General features: G+C 42.4%; 2 long non-coding RNA genes across 2 annotated transcripts; both read right to left on the bottom strand.

The window, feature by feature from the left end:
- Nucleotides 1-111: 111 nt before the first annotated feature.
- On the bottom strand, nt 112-2,041 carry LOC308332034. Its single transcript, XR_013965652.1, has 3 exons — nt 1,989-2,041; nt 1,486-1,572; nt 112-300 (listed from the first exon to the last, which is right to left on the bottom strand). It is a non-coding gene; the product is annotated as an uncharacterized lncRNA (long non-coding RNA).
- An 848-nt stretch (nt 2,042-2,889) lies between these two features.
- On the bottom strand, nt 2,890-3,526 carry LOC308331421. The gene is made up of 3 exons (XR_013965598.1): nt 3,470-3,526; nt 3,237-3,287; nt 2,890-3,059 (listed from the first exon to the last, which is right to left on the bottom strand). It is a non-coding gene; the product is annotated as an uncharacterized lncRNA (long non-coding RNA).
- Nucleotides 3,527-5,059: the final 1,533 nt, after the last annotated feature.

The raw sequence follows: 5,059 nt of genomic DNA, 5'->3' as shown, positions 1-5,059 counted from the left end.
ATGTATTATTGTCTATATTACTAATTATATTTATTTTATCCATTACTATGCTATTACTAATTTTATTTACTTTTATTTTAATTTACTTTTATTTTACTATAATCTATTTTTTTATCGTTCGTTTTATCCATTTATTTATATTATTATCTAGTTATTTATATTGGTTTATTATTTTATTGTTTATTATTTTCAAAGAGCCCTGATTGATCACATCTACATATCACCACTACCAGTCAGGATCTGAGTGACTCAGAACCCTGGTGACCTCCAGATGGAGCCACACAGGAGACAAGCAACGTCCTTAAGAAAAGAAAGAAATGCTCATTACTACTTTGTTCATAAAACAATATTGATTGAAATATTTATTAACGGTTTGCAGAATTACAGTACATGTCAAGCACAAACTCAATACAAAGACTGTTAACTGTAAGTGGACGACCCAATTAAGCATTACACTTGTTTACAAGAGGGTCCACCATGTTCAATTCATCAAAACATTTAGAGACGTACAAATAAGACACTTCTATATAGTCAAAGAACAGAACAGGAATTCATCATAAAGGAGGTAAAAAGGGAAAATAAACTTATACAGTGAGGGGAAAAAGGGAGTCAAGGGATTCACATCTCTTAATGACTGTTGGTAGGGCGTTCCACATTTTGGTGGCATACTGTAGGAGTGAAAATAATTTAGTCCCTTGTTTGTGCCGAATCTGGGTTGTACATGGTTCGTTGCACTCCCTCTGGTGTTGTGGGTGTGGACTTCGTTAACATTAAGGAAGTATCTAGACAGGTACATGGGTATCTTGGTGGTGTATCGAATCTTGTGGACCAGACCCATTGCAAGATGCTGTACTCTGTCGTCGACCCTAAGCCATCCCAGCCTGTCAAAGTGGGCAGGAGTGAGGTAGGTTCGGGGGGTGACGCCAAGTAGGAGCCTGACCAGTTTGTTTTGGGAGGTCTGGAGCCTAGTTTTAAGGGCCTTTGAGGTGCTGTGGTACCAGGAGGTGCATGCATAGTCAAAGAAACCTTGTACGAGGGCTCCTGTTAAGGTCTTCAAGGTGTTTTTTTTGACCAGTGAGGAGATCCTGTAAAGGAATCTTGTTCTTTGGTTGACTTTTTTGATTACGTTGGTGGCCATTTTATCACCGGAAAGATTAGCCTCCAGGATGGAACCTAGGTAGGTAATTTCATCTTTACGTGTGATAACATTGTCACCAACTCTAACCAAGAAGCCATTTGCCTTGCTGAGATTACTATTAGATCGAAAGAGAATGGATTCAGTTTTTCCCAGGTGTAAAGATAGTTTGTTATCAGCGAGCCAGGTGCAGATTCTACCGAGTTCAGAGCTGAGGGCCTTTTCAACCTGCAGTTTGTTCCTGTCCGAGACTAGCAGTGCCGAGTCATCTGCGAACAGGAACAAGTTGCAGTCACAAGCTGATGTCATGTCATGATCATAGTGTGTGTGTGCGTGTGTTGTATAGTTACCTTGCTGTGATGTAACTCCAAAGGTGATCAGAAATAGTTGCTCCATCGGCTAGAAACATGCTCTTCACCGGCATGATGATCTTGTTCCTAAAAAAAAGTCTATAGTCAACCCTAACTGATTACAGAACATGATATAAAAAAACACAACTAGAAGGATTTAGGCCTGTCACAATTACCTAATCACCAAGTATTTGAGATACTTTTTTAGAGTCATAATCGTCTCCATGTTGAAAATGTTCATATATTGTCAAACATTTTAAAGAAATAATGCAAGCAACCGATCTACAAGCTCTAAATGTGTCACTTTGTAATTTACTTCTCTTTTTTTAGTGTATAAAGTTATTGAATTATGCCATGTGCAGCTTTTTGTTTACAAAGCCTACAAAAGCCAAAGTTTTATTTAGAATGTTAGTATGACGCAATTAAATTGTCACTTAAAATCGGCCATTATAAAACCTTAAATTCTGACAGGCCTAAACAGGTTCCAGTGGCGTCTACCGAACCTTCTAGCTCCGTCCGAGCCTCCCAGCGACCCAGAAGTCCTCAGCGGAAACACAAAGCTTCGGATCTCGGGCATCGGCTGAGATCTCCATTCTAACAAAGAACGAAAGACACACACACACCCCAAATTAGCTTTGCTGTGTGTGTGTGTGTGTGTGTGTGTGTGTGCGTGTCCTGTCACAACATACACATGCACTTACAGTAACGTTTAAGAATAGGGATCGACCAATTATCGGCAACGGACGATTATTGGCTTTTTACGAAGCCTAAAAAAGCCCTAACCCTAAAGCGGTTCGTACCGTTGAGTTCCTCACTGAGAAGGCCCAGGTCCGAAGTCCTCCAGCGTCTACCCAGATCTCCGTCCTCCCATCCATGGACAGACCTGCAGATCTCCATCTCTAGAGGCTCCAGCTGTGTCTATGATCTCCATCCTGAGAGAGAAAGAAAGAAACCATTAGCTCTACAAGCTCACAACACGTTGCAGTGTGAGCTTGTAGATCTGCTATTTTTGCTGAACGGAATAGGGATGCTGGGGTTGAAGTGGTTAATTAACAAAAGTGTCATTAAGACTTTGATTAGCTTGGAAAGCTGACAGACATTCAACCAGAGTGCCACTAGGAGGCATCAACACATGTACAGTCCTCAACATCTTTTGTAATTTGTATTAAAGTTGTTACAAAGACCAAGAGGCACGCTCATGATATGAGATATTGACTCTCAAACTATTGTGCAGAGTCATTTAGATTTATCCTAAAATATTTAAAACATTTGGATTACTGTAAATGATGCCATTCTTCGTACCATAACAGTACAAAAGCAGTTATCCATCCTCAGAAACAAGCTGAGGAAGCCCCCGGGGGGGGGGGGGGGGGAGCTTTGGAACGCATCTCTGTCCAGGGAACATCAGATCGTCTATCGATATCTCCATTCTAACAAAGAAAAAAAAACACACACCAAATTAGCCTTTCTGTGCGTGTGTGTGTATGTGTGTGTGTGTGTGTGTGTGTGTGTGTGTGCATGTGCACTCCCTGTCCAGCAGCCGCGTTCCAGCGACGTCTACCGCGATCTTCATCCTAACAAAGAAAGATTGATTAGAGTGACCAAGAGCCAGATATATATTCTATCCTGTCACAACATGTATACATAAAACTTTTATTTATAGAGAACATTTAAACAGAAGCTAAACATATCACTTACAGTAATAAACGTTTCAGTTAGGGTTCTTTTTGACAGGCCTAACAGGGTCTTACTTTGAGTCGTCTTCAGAGGAATGCAGATTCCTGGAGAGTCCTGCAGTACATCTGGAAGAAAGACATGGCGGTTATAGTCTATGAATGGCTTCATAGAAAAGAGCTTCGCACATCACTTGTTGTTCCTGCCAATAGTCTGGATAGTCTATACTTCTTATTCTTGATGACATTTGTTTATGAAAATGCAGTAAAAAGAAACCTCATAATCGTGAAAGGCCTAGAGCGGTTCTTACTGTGCGGTTCCTCACCGGGCAGGCCCAGGTCCGAAGTCCTCCGGCATCTACACAGATCTCCGTCCTAAGAAAGAAAGAAATAAGGACCAAATTAGCTTTTGTTGAGCTGCATATTCAGAACCACTTAAACTCTATAGATTTGATAAAACAGACCTTTAAAGAGAGCATTTGGTATATGCTCCGATTTCACTCTACACAAATTGATTTGCCAAACATAGCAGATCTACAAGCTCACAACACGTTGCAATGCGGTGTGAGCTTGTAGATCTGCTAATTTGGCTGAACGCTCCCCCCAGAATAGAGATGCTGGGGTTGAAGTGGTTAAAAAAAGTGTCATTAAGACTTTGATTAGCTTGGAGAGCTGACAGACATTCAACCAGTGCCACTAGGAGGAATCATACTGCCATGCTATACTTCGTACCATAACAGTACAACAGATATCCATCCCAACAAGAAATATTCCTACTCACAGCTCCTCCCGGGAGGGAAGCTTTGGAACCGATCTCTGTCCTTCCACGACGTCTACCACGACCCATCCACCCTAAGAAAGAAAGAACGAAAGATGAATTTAAGTGACCAAGAGCCAGATATACGTACATTGTGTCCTTTCACATCATACACAAAATGTATAGAGAACATTTAAAACAGAAGCCGACCATACCACTCGCAGTAATAGAAAAGTCTAAGTGGTTTCTTACTTTGAGCCGCCTTCAGAGCCCCCCATTCATCCATGGACAGCGAGAACTGCAGATGTCCACCTGTAGGGGCTCCGGTTGAGCCTCGCAGCATCTGGAATGAAGACATCGTGGTTATAGTCTATGAATGGCTTTTCACATCACTCACTTGTTGCTGCTGCCAATAGGAATTTGTGATGTCTGTGTGGCGACAATTGCTGTGTCTGTCTGTTTTTTTATAATACATACAATTTATATAGCACTTTTCAAGGTACCCAAAGTTGCTTCACAAAACAGTAAAAACAAATTTATTTGAAAATAAACTAGATTAAAAAGGTTCAAAACTAGAATTTTTTGGCATGTTTGTGAAGCTTTTCGGTTCCACACCAGTAACTGCTGTTCAACACTAACAGCTACATCCACGACCTCCCTGCAACAACATCAATGAAGTATGGCTATGCAGACGACCCGATTACTGTGTCCCAGTCTGGAGCCGTAGCTCTCATGTCAAGAAGCTGGATGCTGCCCTCAACACCGGATGGGCCACCCCAAACAAACTGCCTGCCTGTTCTCGCTGGAATCACTCCAACAGAGGTCAGACGAGAAGCAGCCACGCTGGCCCTCACTGAGAAGGCACAGCTGAGTGAATCCCAGCCATCTCCTCCACAAGGTCTTCAGAGACACCACAGCACACGTGACTCAAGTCACGGTGCCCTTTGCCACAACACACACACACACACCAAGTCACGGCGACCTTTGCCACAGCACACGTGCCTCAAGTCACTGTGCCCCTTTGCCACACAGGCCCAGGAACTGCTCCACACAACACCAGCTGACACCTCCAAGGCATCCTGGGTGAAGGCAAGACAGAGGGACCAGTGGAATACATTGAGGACCTCAAATATGTTCTTTGCCA

This window comes from Protomyctophum bolini, assembly GCF_963924005.1.
Source record: "Protomyctophum bolini genome assembly, chromosome: 17".
NCBI lineage: Eukaryota > Metazoa > Chordata > Actinopteri > Myctophiformes > Myctophidae > Protomyctophum > Protomyctophum bolini.
Note: the sequence above shows the minus strand (reverse complement) of the source record. Positions and strands in the feature narration are given on the sequence as shown.